This window comes from Thermobia domestica, chromosome 14, assembly GCF_964235325.1.
Source record: "Thermobia domestica chromosome 14, izTheDome1.hap1.1, whole genome shotgun sequence".
Taxonomy (NCBI): domain Eukaryota; kingdom Metazoa; phylum Arthropoda; class Insecta; order Zygentoma; family Lepismatidae; genus Thermobia; species Thermobia domestica.
The window spans coordinates 10,906,194-10,922,365 of record NC_137467.1 but is presented as its reverse complement, the minus strand read 5'-3'; positions in this window follow the sequence as shown (position 1 = coordinate 10,922,365).

The following is a 16,172-nucleotide window of genomic DNA, read 5'->3' as shown; positions in this document are numbered from 1 at the left end:
TTTCACCCTTGCTACTACAGCGGGACTCAAACTCCCAATGGGCTTCCCCTCAAGATCATCAGCCTAACGCCTCAGACCACTCGGCTACATCCACCGGCTACCACTGCGCCACCGCGGCCCCGGGGAGAATAAAAAGATTTGGTATTGACTCAGCATCGTAAGACAATTAGGGTTTCATTGCTCAAACTCGAGACTTTCAGATCTAAACTTATCTTTCATTTATTTATATACATTTCTGGGCATAACTGGCATCTATGCCCTTATAGGAGATAACATCCCTCGGTGAACACACTACGTAGAGGATGGGGAAGGAAGGAAACAACTTGGATGTTAGGTACCGGTAGTATCCCGACATTTGCCTGGTATAAATGAGGAAAATTCAGGGTAAATCTCAGTCAGGATGTTGACCTGAGAAAGCTGTTATATCTTTTCGACCGAGTGTCCGAGAATCGAACCCAAGACTGCTCGTACTGAAGACAAGAGCGCTAGCGACTACGATTCGCGGGGCTACTCTGGGTCTAAATATTCAGAAATAAAAATAGAGGCACTAGAACACAGTGGTAGAGCGCTCACAGTTGATGTGAAGAATCCTTGGATTACAAGGTCATGTGAGATTCTAGTGGACGTCATTGTCTCTATGAATTTTCTCGGTGCTCTTCCGTTTCCTCCTACAGTCTCATTCCATCAATTAGGGTATTAAGTGGTAGATCCGTCACTTCCGGCTGCAATCGAGAGGTAAAATTCAAGTTGCAACATGCTCTTCAGACGGTGCCACTGCATCCATACAATATATCCAATAGCTTCTCGCTATCTATTGCCGTTTTTCCACTATGACGATTAGTATTGAAACTGGAAATAGTCGATATCTGCCACTTCCGGTATGAATAGGGGGAAAGAACTGAAGATAAAACTTAATCTTGGGACGGTAAATCCACTCCCTTAAGTACCGTATCTCGTAATCTTTCGCCATTTTTGATATAAGTGGATGAATACTAAAACCGGAAATAGTAGATTTCTACCACTTCCGGTATGAATAGGGGGAAAGAACTGAAGATAAAACTTAATCTTGGGACGGTGAATTCACTCCCTTAAGTACCCTATCTCGTAATCTTTCGCCATTTTTGATATAAGTGGATGAATACTAAAACCGGAAATAGTAGATTTCTACCACTTCCGGTATGAATAGGGGGAAAGAACTAAAGATAAAACTTAATCTTGGGACGGTGAATCCACTCCCTTAAGTACCCTATCTCGTAATCTTTCGCCATTTTTGATATAAGTGGATGAATACTAAAACCGGAAATAGTAGATTTCTACCACTTCCGGTATGAATAGGGGGAAAGAACTGAAGATAAAACTTAATCTTGGGACGGTGAATCCACTCCCTTAAGTACCCTATCTCGTAATCTTTCGCCATTTTTGATATAAGTGGATGAATACTAAAACCGGAAATAGTAGATTTCTACCACTTCCGGTATGAATAGGGGGAAAGAACTGAAGATAAAACTTAATCTTGGGACGGTGAATCCACTTTCTTAAGTACCCTATCTCGTAATCTTTCGCCATTTTTGATATAAGTGGATGAATACTAAAACCGGAAATAGTATATTTCTACCACTTCCGGTTTTAATGTAGGATAAAATAAGAACTGGAACCTAATTTTGGAACGCTAAGTTAATTTTAAGACACCGGTTTTTACTATTACCGTTCTTGTTATGTTGTCAAAAACGTTGAAACCGGAAATGGTTGATTTCTATCACTTCCGGCTTGAATAGAGCGCTGAGAGAGAAGATCCCCGAGATCATATCGCAAGACTGCTTCGCGGTATCTATTAAAGATTTTTTTTTCGGTGAGTAGCATTGAAGCCGAAAATCGTAAATGTCTACTATTCCCAGTATGAATTAAGGGCTATGAGTGCATATAACACTTATTTTATGTACACTGAATCCGTGGGAAAAATCCGCATATAAATATCCCTTTGCGTTTTTGCTATATGAAGATCAATATTAAAACAATATACAATAGTAAATTTGTACTACTTCCGGTTTGAGTAAACATAGAATCATTGAGACGGAATTTTTGCTTAGGATGCTCTGTCCATTCCAGAAAACCATCTATCGCTGTCTATTACCGTTTTTGTTCTATGGCGATGAACGTTGAAACCGGAAATGGTTTATTTCTCCCACTTCCGGTTTGAATACAGGAAAATATAACCTACTCTTGAAACGATGAATCGATTTCGTAAAAAAAAACTCTTTTCTATGTGTACCAGTTTTTGCAGTAATATCTGTCGACAGATGGACGGTCGGACATCGGATATAATTGTTCTAGATTTCCCTTACTTATGTAAAGCATCATCTGGAGGTCTAATAATAGTATTAGTAATAATAATAATATGCACTAATAATCTTCCTAATGCTTTCGAGAGTCGGAATACAAGTCCTACTTGGCTAGAAAACCTGCGATTTTTACATTCGTTCACTAGCAGGAATAATCGTTCTTGGTAAATGACCGAATAGTATGCAACCTGTAACATCGTAGAGTAGTTTTGGGTTGTCTAACTTTAGGGGCTTCTGAGCTTCTCTATACTCCCAAAACGTATGACCCGTCCAAATCTCCTCTCGAGGAGTTTTTTTTTTTAAAAAGCTTCGTAAACGATTAGATCTGGTGAAGAGCTATCTGTATACAAAATTTAGTGACTCCTTTCTATGTAAAAAAAAAAAAATCTGATTAATAGACACGCATACAGACATGTTCTTTTGTAAGTGTGTCCATTAAAGTCTGGGTACATAGGGATTTCTAATAATTTGCTTTTGTTTTTCCAGATTGAATGCTGGCTCTGTCTAAAGAACGAGTTGAGTTGGTACTCTTAAATGGACGAGAAGGATGGTCGTATCGTAAAATTGCGGAAGAAGAATTTAACCTTTGACACCCTCATCGTCAACCTATTTGTTTTACTGCCGTCGGGAAATTAATCACCAAGTTTAAAGAAACGGGCAGTGTATTGGACAAACCCCGTTCCGGACAACCAAAAGACTTCAGACAAAACGAAATAGGCTGTTCTTGGCTAAGGTTTATGCTATGCTGAGAGACAAATTGATGCCTCAAATTGAACGTTTGGGTGAGAGACTTTCAGACGTGGTTGAATCAGCGTCTTTTTGCTACCACTAAGCAGGCCCTATTTAGGTAAGTGCTATTCTGTGCTCGAGCACAGGGCGGCAGAATTTAGGGGGCGGCAAAATTTTGGATTTCTCAAAAAAGATTTACAATAAAGTAATATTTAAAAAAAAACACTAGCAGCCTGCAGAGTCTCGTGCAAGCACGAAAAAATGTGTTGATGTGTTTAATTCGTTGTAATTATAGTAGTTACTAATTAGCTTGCTTATCTGACTATTTTTAAAAGATCCTCTTCCACCCCAAGGGGTGAGGATGAACTTGAACATCATGAAAACTGATACCGTTAAACTCAGCGACCTCAAAAAGTATGAATTGAACACTAATATCTATCGTTTTCGATTACTTTTAAAATCTGGACCCCTTCCTGGCGAGTGGAATATGACCTTGAAGTTAAATTGGATTAAAACTGTCACTATTCATATCAGCGACCCCAAAAACTATGAATTCAACTCTAATGTTGGTCGTTTTCGATTATTTTTAAAATGCCCCAAACCGTCTCAAACAAGGAAACAAGCAGTGATTTTGCAAACATACCAGCTCTTATTGAGTAGCAGGGGCCGCCGTGGCTCAGTGGTAGAGCGTTCACCTCTGCTACATGGCGTCCTGGGTTCAAACCCTGCTCCCGCAAGGTGAACTTTGTGGTGGATAAACTTCGTGTGCGTGTGTGCTTCCTAGAAGTTCTTCCGTTCCCTCCCACTTCTTCATTCATTAGTCATCATCACCGTCTCCTTTAGCCTTGCCGGCATAATCGTGGGATGTAAAACTCAAAAATTTCATTTCATTTTTTTTTTTTTTTTTATTAAATACCAGTTTAGGTATTACAGGTTACAAAAGTTACAGCGTAATTTTAAATGACCTAATTATCTCAATGATGATTATGGTTTGGTGATAGATGAACCATAATAGATAGAAATATGAAATTTTAATATGTTTTAAAGCACTCAGAGAAATGGTAAAAATAACATGTTCCAGGTCCCTAGGTCACACCTGAGCTGAGATATGGAGGTGCAAAGTTCCTATAAGAATGGTTTGGGTACAAAACCTCGCGGCCAGAACCTCGCGGACCAAAACCTCGCCTGGCCAAAACCTCGCCTCCGAAAACCTCGCGGCCCAAAATCTCGCCAGGCCGAAACCTCGCCTGGCCAAAACCTCGCCGCCCAAAACCTCGCGGGACAAAATCTCGCCGGGCCAAAACCCCGCCTGGCCAAAACCTCGCCGCCCAAAATGTCGCGGGCCAAAATCTCGCGGGGCCAAAACCTCGCCTGGCCAAAACCTCGCCACCCAAAACCTCGCCTGCCAAAATCTGGCCGGGCCAAAACCTCGCCTGACCAAAATGTAAATGTTTCAACAGATGATAAGGATGACGGTATAAAACACGCTGTTTCAGAAGAAGTATCACGGGTATTTGACCAAGTCCCGCGATACCATATGAAAATTCTACTTCTGTATTAGAGGATTTCAATGTGAAGGTAGGACGACAGGATGTTTTTAAACTGGTTATAGGGAAAGAAAGTCTGCATAAGGAAAGTAATGACAACTAACGAGGTTAGTTTCGTGAAGTTTGGAACATCCAAAAACTTAAAATTTTAACAAAAATCTAATAATATTTATGAAAATATGAAACAATATATGAGTTTTTACGACGTCCCTTGCTTATGTCCTATAGGTTAAAGGAGACGTAGATGACCAGGATGAAGGAAATGATCGAATAAAGAAAGTGGGAGGAAACGGGAATAACCCGAGAAAGCTCACGCACACGATGTTTTGTATATTATTATTATTATTATTATTATTATTATTATTATTATTATTATTATTATTATTATTATTATTATTATTTGTAATGTGGAATTGCATATTAGGAAACACATTGGGTAAATTTTAAAGAAAAGTTTCATTCGCGGCGAGGTTTTGGCCCGCGAGGTTTTGGGCGGCGAGGTTTTGGCCACGCGAGGTTTTGGGCGGCGAGGTTTTGGCCCGGCGAGATTTTGTCCCGCGAGGTTTTAGGCGGCGAGGTTTTGGCCACGCGAGGTTTTAGCCGGCGAGATTTTGGACGGCGATGTTTCGGCCGCGAGATTTTGTCCGTATACCGTTTGAGACATAAGTTTGTGTGTAGGGGGGGGGGAAGGCAGCAAATTATTTAGAGCACCGGGGCGCACAATATAGGCCTATACATACGGACCTGCCAATAACTCATTGTAGGCTATATTTCTAGGCATCTTTTCGCATATAACTTGCGTGTACTTATATCTTTTATAGGCTCAGGGAGCAGAGTGGCTCAGTTGCAGAGTGCTTACTTATGTTGCGTGGGGTACCTGGTTCAATCCCCGTCCAAGGAAGTTTCTGGTGGACAACATCGTATCCGTCGGTGTTCTCGGGATAATCTCATTTCCTCCCACATCCTCATTCCACCAATTCTTCCATCATCATACACTTGCTTTATTCATTCGTCTCTCTTAGCCTAAAAAGGCGTAATCGTATGACGTCAAACCGAAATACTTCATTTCATTTCATTTTTAAACCTGGAAGCACTCAGTTTTATTGTCGGAAACAATTAGTTTAGTTGACATAAAAGCATTTTGCAGATACTACTTTGACTCATTTTCTACAGAAGTGAGGGGAGAGAGACAGGAAACGTACGCAAGCGGGTGGGTCCTGGGGGTCCGAACCCCCCCCCCTTCCCCGAAATTTTGACTTTTGTGTAAATTTAGCCTATTTTTAAGGACAATTTTCGGAATTTTAATATAAAATACTCTCATATTGAATCTGGACCCCCCGAAATAAATTCCTGCGTACACTACTGGGGAGAGATTAGCGAAAAACCTTAAGCCATAGGTGCATGTCTTGTAACAACCTCGACGTTGAAAAAAGACATTGAATTCCAATCCTATGAAGCACGCTAGTAGCTTATTAAAAAAAAAATCTGTTAAAAGAATCAGTGAAAGCTATGTAAAGATATGCGTAATTTTTAAATAATTAATCATACGTGTCATTCCAGGATTTGTAATCAATAAACTGAGATAGCGTGATTTCCCCTTTAATAATATTTCCAGATAAAATTGCTCTTCTCTTGTCTGGAAATTTTCTCCTGCCAATCACTGTTCTCGCTGGAAGTGATATCACGGGAAATCACATTCTAAAAATGATTCCAGTGATTTTTTTTTTTTTTTTTTGTCACAATGTTCCATTCACCGTCTGTCTGACTGGAGGCACATCGTCTTAAATTGGAAGCTTCAATTAGCGGGTGGAAAGATGAGTAATGGAATACCAACGCAATGAACTTGTGACTTGAATTTCTAAAGAACTACTACTACATTCATTTGTTTCATCCGTGCTTAATTTCGAAGCTTCTTTAACCGTCATCACCATGTTAGCACACACAGACGCCAATCTGTTACTGCTCTAGTGATCTAATACCGTCGAGTCACTCGAGAAATATGGCCATGATTTTTTCTATTTTTTTTTTTTTTAATTGCTCGTGTTGAACGATTATGTTCAGAGGCTTAAAAGGGTAGGAAAATGGGAAGTATTCTTTGAAAAGTGGTAGTTTGCAAAAAAAAAAAAAAAAAAAAAAAAAAAAAGCCTTTGAGACCTTCAATCCGTACTGCAAAGTCTATATAGGCTACAGTATATGCTATAAAATGTATTTTTATTGGCAGAATGTATTTCTATAAGCCTATAATGCATGAGGTGAGTCAAATTGACCGTAATAAGCGTCCCGACAGGATTTTCTCAGCAAATGTAAGCTCTCACTGAAACTTCTTATATACGTATAGGGTGGCCCAAAATTAAGTGTACACCCCTACATTGGTCAAGTATAACATTCTAGTTTATGGGTTTATTTGCTTTAGCTGTTCCGAGCTTAAGGTATGAGTAAAAAGGTATTAAGAACAAAAAAAAAGTTTACCTGATGGATAACAATAAGAAACTATATAAAATGCAACGAGTTGATCAGTACACTACTGTATATCTACTTTTGGGCCACCCTGTATATTACGAGCATTGTTTTTACTATATTGTATTTATTTATTTGCGTCCTGCTAGACTCATGAAGCCTTGGCTCTATACGAATCACAGAAGAAGCCAAGGTAGCTCAGTGGTAGAGATTCACCTATAGTACGTAGGGTCCCTGGTTCGATCCCAGCTGGCCGGCAGTGCGGTTTGTGGTGGATAAACACTGTATGCGTAGGTTTTCTCGGGGTTCTCTCGTTTCCTCCTACTTTCTTCATTCCATCATTTTCATTCATTTCTCATCATTACTGTCTCCTTTAGCCTAGCTGCCATAACCGTAGGATGTAAAGCTTAAAGATTTATTTTTTCAATGTTTAAAAGTTGTTATTTATCACCCCTGACAGTGTTGCTATATAAGCAGCGGTAAAAGTGAGGTGGAACGCAGCGGGACGCCACCCCCACACCCTACGACGTCACCCCAGTTTCTAAAAAAAAAATACAATGGGCTAAGATAGGCAGCGGAAGGGCGTGAGGTTGAGGTCATGCCGCTACCTACCGTCCCTCCACCTTTTCAGATCCACTTTTACCCCTGTATATAAGGAATATTTGACTTTATGGTTCAGAGACTTGGACATTACGGAAGTTACAAAAAAATATTTAGAGTGATTCGAAATGTAGTGTTGGAGGAAGATGGGGAAGATAAAATGGACAGAGAGATTAACAAACGAAGATGTTTTAAAACGGATAGGAGAGAAGAGAACGCTTCTAGCCAGCATTTTTCGTAAGAAGGGCAATTGGATTGGACACGTCTTCCGAAGAAATTGTCTTCTTCATACCGCCATAGAAGGAAAGATGGAAGGGAAGCGAGGAATAGGAAGAAGAAGAACACAACGGATCGATGATTTGAGAAAGAGAAGAACATATTTGGAGTTAAAAGAGGAAGCTGAAAATCGAGATACATGAAAAAAAGATTTCCAGATCCACGCTAAACATTAAGAAGAAAGGAAACAAACCTTATTAGCCCCAGGGTCTTGCAAAAGGAAGAATACTTATTATTATTATTATTATTATTATTATTATTATTATTATTATTATTATTATTATTATTAATAATAATAATAATAATAATAATAATAATAATAATAACTAGTAAACCCACAGGTCCTGTGCAAGCGCAGGACACTATTGTTATTTGAATGATTATGATACAAAATTAAAAATATTTATGGCTAGCAAACTAGTGTTAATAACACGTTAATAATATCTTTAATTAAGAATTTCTCGATAATTACTCGAATTTAAGACGTCCTCGATCTAAGACGCCCCCCCGATTTTGCTGAGTTAAATTAAGGGAAACTAGTAATATGTTCTGTTTTTACTATTATTAAAGCGCTCTTTGCTATTGGTCATTTTCGATGATTTTTATATAAGTATCCTTGTCCCCTCCCCATGTTCCAGGGCATGGCATGATAAAAAAAAAAATATCCCAGGCCCGTATATCATGTATGATGAAAATTTGATCGAGATCGGTCAGATGGTTCAAGAATTATTAAGTTTTATTTATTTTTATATATCTCTCCCCCTCCCCTCCTCCTACCCTAAGTTCTACCATCAAAGGGATATGATAAAAACCACCCCAGGTCCGAACCTCATCTACGTATGTTGATAATTTGTTGTAAGATCGGTTCGGTGGTTTAAGCGTGATTAAGTCACAGACAATCACTTTTATTTTTTTATTTATTTATTTATTTATTTTTTTTACATATATCTCCCTTCCCCTTCCCTACATTGTACAGTCGAAGTAAAATTATGAAAACATCCCAGATCCGAACCTTATCTATGTTGAAAGTTTGATCGAGATCGGCCAGGTGGTTCGAGAGTTATTAAGTTTTATTTATTTTCATAAATTTACCCTCCTTCCCTCCCCTCGCCTAAGTTCTACCACCAAAATGAAATAATAAAAAAAACTTCCCAGGTTCGAACCTCATCTATATTGAAAATCTGATTGAGATCGACCGAGTGTTCAAGAGTTATTAACTCACGAACATGGTTACTTTTATTTTTATATTTATTGATTTTTGTATATCTCCCCCTCCTCCCATTCCCTACGTTATTCCGTCAAAGTGAAATAGTAAAATCCATCTCTTAATTAAGAGATTAAGAGTCACAAACCTAGTCACTTTCAAATTGGATCTGAAGTTTTTTGTTCACAGACACCGCTATTAATATAATAATAATAATAATAATAATAATAATAATAATAATAATAATAATAATAATAATAATAATAATACAAAAATTAGTACATTGGGTATGCTTTTTTCCCCACTTTTCTCATGAGCCGCCACTGTTAGAAAGAAAGAATATAGAAAGTATAACTAAGAAGTAAAGATTTTTGGAGTAATATTAAAGGAAAGAAGAAGAAGTCAGAGCGTCCACTTGTATGAAAATTCGAGGTCACCGTTGACATCCGTAGAAATAATTATAAGCTGTCCTGTTTTTATGGTCGTGCGTCAACTGTGATTGCAATACTTTTTGTCCCTCTGTTTGACGTGTTCCGCTTTCTGCCTGTCGTATCAGCTTTTTTTCCCGCCTTAACAGGACATGAACAATAATAATAAGGAAAAAGAGGGAAATGAGTGTGTGTCCGATATTCTATTTCTCTTTATGCACATAAATCTTCACAAATGTTTCAGTAACAGAGTACGCCTAAACAACAACATTTTCGAAAAAGTTTCCATTGGCTCAAGGAATTACAAGGGGAAAACATTTATTAATTCGTTTTCCTCAAATGAAGAGCTACACGTGGTTTCAGAGAGTAATTGGCATTCTGCTTCCGGAACAGGTGGCCCCGGTTCGATTCCCGGATCATTTTCGTTACCTTAGGCAGGCCCGTATTTATATATTGTGCGCCCCTCTGCTCTAAACAATTTGTCGCCCCTCCCTGCGAAAACGACCAATATTAGAGTTGAATTCACAGTTTTTGGGGTCGCTGAGATGAATAGTGACAGTTTTAATCCAATTCAACTTTAAGATCATACTCCACTCTCCAGGGAAGTGGGGCGAGATTTTAAAAGTAATCGAAAACGACAGATATTAGTGTTGCAGTTTTGGAGATCGCTGAGTTTAACGGTATCAGTTTTCATGATGTTAAAGTTCATCCTCACCCCTTGGGGTGGGGTCGGGTGGGAGAGGATGACTTTTTTTAAAAAAATAATCAAACAAGCAAGCTAATTAGTAACTATTGTAATTAGAGTGAATTAAACACAATATTATTATCTCGCGCTTGCGCGGACTCTGCGGGTTGTTAGTTTACTGTGAATCTTTTAAAAAAATCCAAAATTTTGGCGCCCCCTAAATTCTGCCGCCCTGTGTTCGAACACAGAATAGAGGTCGCGGTGGCTCAGTGGTAGAGCGTTTACCTCTGGTGCATGGGGATCCGGGTTAAATCCCAGCTTTCGCCAAGTGAACTTTGTGGTAGACAAACACCGTGTGCGTGGGATTCCTCGGGATTCTCCCGTTTCCTTCCACTTTCTTCATTCCACCATTTTATTCATTTTTCATCATCACCGTCTCCTTTAGCCTAGCCGGCATACGCGTGAGACGTGAAACCCAAAGATTTCATTTTTCATTTTTTCTTTGAACACAGAATAGCACTTACCTAAATACAGGCGTGGCCTGCCTATAGAAGAGGTGCTGCCCATAGTCTTTTTTTAATGCCTGCTAGCAGGCACGTAGCCAGAATTTCGTGAAGGGGATCCGTGTCATGAAATACTGTGGTCATCACACCAGGGACTCGATCATTCTAAACAATTTTACTGGAACATATATTGGTTCGTTTAGCCAGGATTTAGTAACGGGGGGGGGGCGGAGGCGGAGTGACATGAAATTCTGAAGGTCCAGGAGCTCGATCAATCTAAATTACTTTACTATCAACATATATTGGTTTGTGAGGATATGTTGGTAAGTATTTTAATAAACTATGAGGAAATCTCGAGTAAAATTAAAAAAAAAAAAAAAAAGTATTGAAAAAGATTATACAATATTTACATCCTTCCTCTGTTTATTTAAATATAACAATTTTCCTTTCATTATGACCTCAACTATTATAAAAAGTACATATTCACTATTATAAAAAGTACATACTCTATAATGTCTTGTAAATAATTTTACAATATCTGTTTTTCTTTCTCTGTTGAATCAGATGTTAACAGAATTTTCTTTCCACATATATTTTTGGTTTTATTATTCCGTCAACTACTGTCTGTTTCAAATGACAGGTTAAAGGAGCAGTAGAAAATTGTTTTTGAAATAATATGTTTGATATTGCAAGGATGCAATGACGAAATATTATGATAAAAAATGTCCACGCTGTTACACAACGGCACTATGCTTTCGGAACCTTGAAATCTCCCTGACTAGTGGCAGAAATTCTGGGAATTCCGCAACTTTTCTAGAAATTTCAAATTCCCTGACTCTTCCAGGATATCTCGCTCACCTCGCAACCATGTATTGCAAGTAATACAAATTTCCTCATGAGAAAGAGTAACCAAAAGCTTCCTGTAGTTTATTTTTAACGCTGATCCTTTTTTTTTTTTCATTTCATTTTGTTTAATCTTCCCTTTTTTTCATTTCTGGACTCAAAGGAGGGATCCTGACCCCCCTAAAACCCCCTTGGCTACATGGTTGTTGCCGAGCTTGAGATAAGTTCGACTGTGGTCTTATTTACGAATGGATTCAACTATATTTGGTGAAATATTGGAAATGGGTACTCCTCTTATTCGAGAACAGGATACAAATATGAAAGATGCAGTATCTCGCGAGCAGAGGTTCTTTGACACTTTGCATTATCTTGCGTGCGGAAACACGTACGAGGACTTAAATTTGAAACAGCCATTGCATCTCAGACGCTTGGACAAATTATTATAGAAACGTGTGAGGCCGCATTTTTCAGATTCCTGTTTTTATAATCTTCACTCTTTACCTTCCACAGTTCAGGTAAATTTCGATAAAGTTCAATAAATTCTTGCCAGAATTCTTGAATCCTATTCATTAACGCCACAGCGCGAGAAATAATCGTTTCTACATAAGGTCTCCTACCTATAGGGCCCATACACGGTCCACGGTTTGTGCAAACAAGGCTGTTTGTGCAAACAATTTGACCGTGTATGGTGCTGTATGAACTGTTTGCTCAAACATTTGTGCAAACTTTTTCCACATCGAACTCGTTCAATCACCGTCTTCTTTAGCCTAACCGGCATAATCGTGGGACGTAAAACTCAAAGATTTCATTTCGTTTTCAAAAGCTCCAATATATTTCAGGCAAAAATTTTCTTGTAGGCCTTATGTCTGGAGAAGCCCATTCAAACCCAAACTATTAGGTCTACCTAACTCAGTATGATGTGCTTATTCCGTAACAAATACGAAAAGTCGATTTAGAGTCGTTCAAAAATTTTGTCGCCCCTGATCTGAAAACTAATTATTGGCCAAGATTGCAATTTTTTGATCCATTTTTGATTTTTCTAACTTCCTTGACTTATGAAAACAGTCCAGTTCTATGTACATATATATTATTATTATTATTATTATGAGAATACAGATGGTAGTACTTAATGTTTACGGGTCATCTCTTCGTGTGTAGATTAACATCATTTCGATACTGCATTGACGTAGGTGACTTCTATGGGACCTCCCAAACTTTGTTCTCTCCCAAGAAAAATTTCTTGGTGCGCCCCTCTACCTCCCTACCGTATAATGCTGGGGACTCCTTACTTAGATAAGAAGAATCGAAAAATCAACTGTAAAACTTCGAAAGTAAAAGTACCGTGGAATTATACCGTTATCTATTTATATGCAGATATTTAAACAATATTTTTATTCCTTTTTTTCTTTTGCATGAAAGAAAAAAAATATTTCGTGCGTTAAAGAACGTTAACATACCATTTGTTGATAAGATCATCTAAGATGTCTTGTAAATTATAAAACATGCACACGCAGTGCCATCAAACGACATTGTACGTTCATTCAAGTTGCAGCCATCTTCTGAGTATTTTTGTGTTGCATCAGAGTTGTCAACCTCAGACAACGAAATTATCGCTTTTCGTCTTTAAAATTATCGTATATTACCTAAAATTATTAGGGATGGCCCGAACCGGTTTTTGGCTCTGAATGGACCCGTTTCTAGAAGATCCAGGTTTTCGAATTCAGGTCTGGAACCGGTTCTGAAAACCGAATGTCCAAGAACCGGTTTCTAGAGGAACCGGAACTTCGTGGCCATCGCTAGTTACTTTCTGAAGATTTATCCGCTAAATCCGAGCTGCTGGCAGCTGTGAACAGTGTGCTATATGAAATGGTGGAAGCGACAGGCAGTCGGCGGCCGCTTGTTTCATTTGGCTAAATAAACTGGGTAACTGGCAAAATTCATTTTCTAAATTGGCAAACTTATTTGGCTAAACACTCACTGGTGGACCAAAAAATTTTTTTCTGGAGGGCACAAGGGGGTCTGGGCGGGGAAGGCACAAGCACGTGGTCCTCTTTGCACCGGTTTGAAGGTCAACTTTCTGCCTCATTTACCGGTCTTTGGAGGGGGGTTACGGATCCAGGTCTGTAACCGATTCCTAAGATCTGTTCCGGAACCGGGTTTTTTAGGATCCAGGTTTGGAACCTGTTCTGAAAACCGGATCTCCAAGAACCGGTTCCGCCGGAATCGGAACTTTGTGGCCTTCTCTAAAATTTATTGTTGAGTTGATTTTGAGTTTAACGTCCCGTTCAGCAGCGAGGCTATATGAGACGTGGACCTACTGATTAACGTGGAATCCGAACCACATGAGTTCCCGCCGGGAATCGAACCCGGGTCTCCCGCGCCAAAGGCGCGTACGCTAACCGCTTAGCCACGGAGGAGCTCTAAAATTTATTGTATATTCGTTACACACGTAAAAATTGTAGAAAAGGGTATACTGCTATTAATAATAGCAATATATAATAAACTTAACTAGTAATATTCAGTTTCGAACTCAAAATCACTGTCCTCACCATTAAAAAAAAAAATCTTATTAACACTAGTTTGAACAACTACAATGTTTCCACCCCCTCATAGGAACATAATTACTTTAAAGAATAAATGCAAGATTGCAATTTCTCAATTCTCAAATTGTTATTGATTTATTTTAGCGGAAATGACTATTAAAAACCCCAGTGTGTGTTTTTTAAAATTGTTTTAATATACACCTACAACTTGAATCTACACATTCAAAAACTGCACAACAGTTTTAAAATTATTGAATATGACGGAAAATTATCGTATGGTTGGCAAGCCTGTGTTGCATAGCGTAAATGATTTTTTTTAAATATAATAATTCACATGCTTTTTTATTCTTCTTCTTTTACACGTATATGGTTGGATGAGTAATGCATATTTCTTTGTCATGCAGAGTGATTGCGTAATATATATATCTATTACGTTTAACTTTAAATACACATCCTCGCATGGCGTGTTTGCTATGCTTATTTTTTTTAAGTATGTATTTATAAAACACCTATTTACATCGGATGACCTACATTCGTCTTCTGGAATGTGAAGTTTAAAAGTGGAATCACGTGTTTGTTACTGTTTTCTGTTTATTTCACCGTCCTTCATAAGAATCACAGAAAAATCAATTTTGTATGTAGTGTATTTGCATATACATGTATAGCGTACATTATGTAATCCTGGCTAGATTAATTTGGAACTTAAAAATTTGTTTTCAATACTGGGATTACACAAGACACTACATCGTGTTGCTACGAGACGATACTAGACGAGATTTCAGGTTGTCTTGTCTCGTCTCGTGCAAAGTATGTTTCGTCTCATGTGTTGTCTCGAAAAGACGTACTTGTCTCGTCTCGTGGCAACACTAGAGCGGCTGAGGCCCACAGAAAAGAGTTGTTATGCCAAGTGGTTAAATTACAACTTTTAACCAAGTTTGGTTTGATTAACAGTGCACAACACACAACACGACTACAATCTTCCAACAATGACTGCTTATTGTCTGTGACAAACATCTTGGCATTTCAGCTAAACGAATAAAACGCAAGCTCTGACTCGACGTTGCCAAGTAGTAAAGGGGTGTGGCTATGATTTGGCTAAGCAGACAAACTACAGCGCGATCAGGTAGCAGGGAATAGACTGAAGTGAATATATACAACGTGGCAATGCCGCAGCCCTCTGATTTGCTAGCAGCATTTAAAGGGAACTTTTGTGCGCCTCCTTCAAATGCCAAGATGTTTGTCACGCCGTTTAGTTTCGACTGAACCAGTAATGAATTAATACGACAGGAATATTTGTCAATACTGTCGGTACAGTCGAAATGCAAGCCTTCCCCACTTATTCTAAAATCCATTTTTTTTTTAGAACCTCTGGCGGCACTTCAACAAACAAGGAGGCCTATATGACTTTCTAATTTTAAAAATGACTTAGGTTCGAATAACTTCATGAACAATAAAAAAAATAAATTTTATTGTCAAGCTATCATCCTTTTAAAACTCAATACCGAAAAAGGCTGACACGTTTCTGTCTTGGAAGCGAAAAAGACCATGAAACAATGGTTAGTTGCTGATAAAACTGCCATTAAGAGAACTTGTACTTCTATAACAGGATTTTTATACGTAGATATCCTCACTAGTCCTAGGGTTGCCAACTATGGAAAATAGAAAAACCGGCGCCCCCTCAATATTCCCTAAGATATAGGTCTAAGTGTGAAGTATCTCTGTTCGCCCCCCCCCCCCAGGGAAGGAAAATACTATCGTGAACAAAAGTGCATTAGCACCTGTATTCTGCATATCCTTAGTACATTCACTAATAAGCTTAATAGAAACAATATGCTATAAATTAGGGATGGCCAAAATTTTCCGGAATCCAGATTCCGGAAATTTCACTTTCCGGAATTGGCCATCCCTACTATAAATAAGAACTGAAATCGGCATTGATCATTTTATTGTATTTATCACCACCTCTTTAAAATTATCCAAAAAAAAAATAATAATAATAATCTTTAAGTGACAATTTT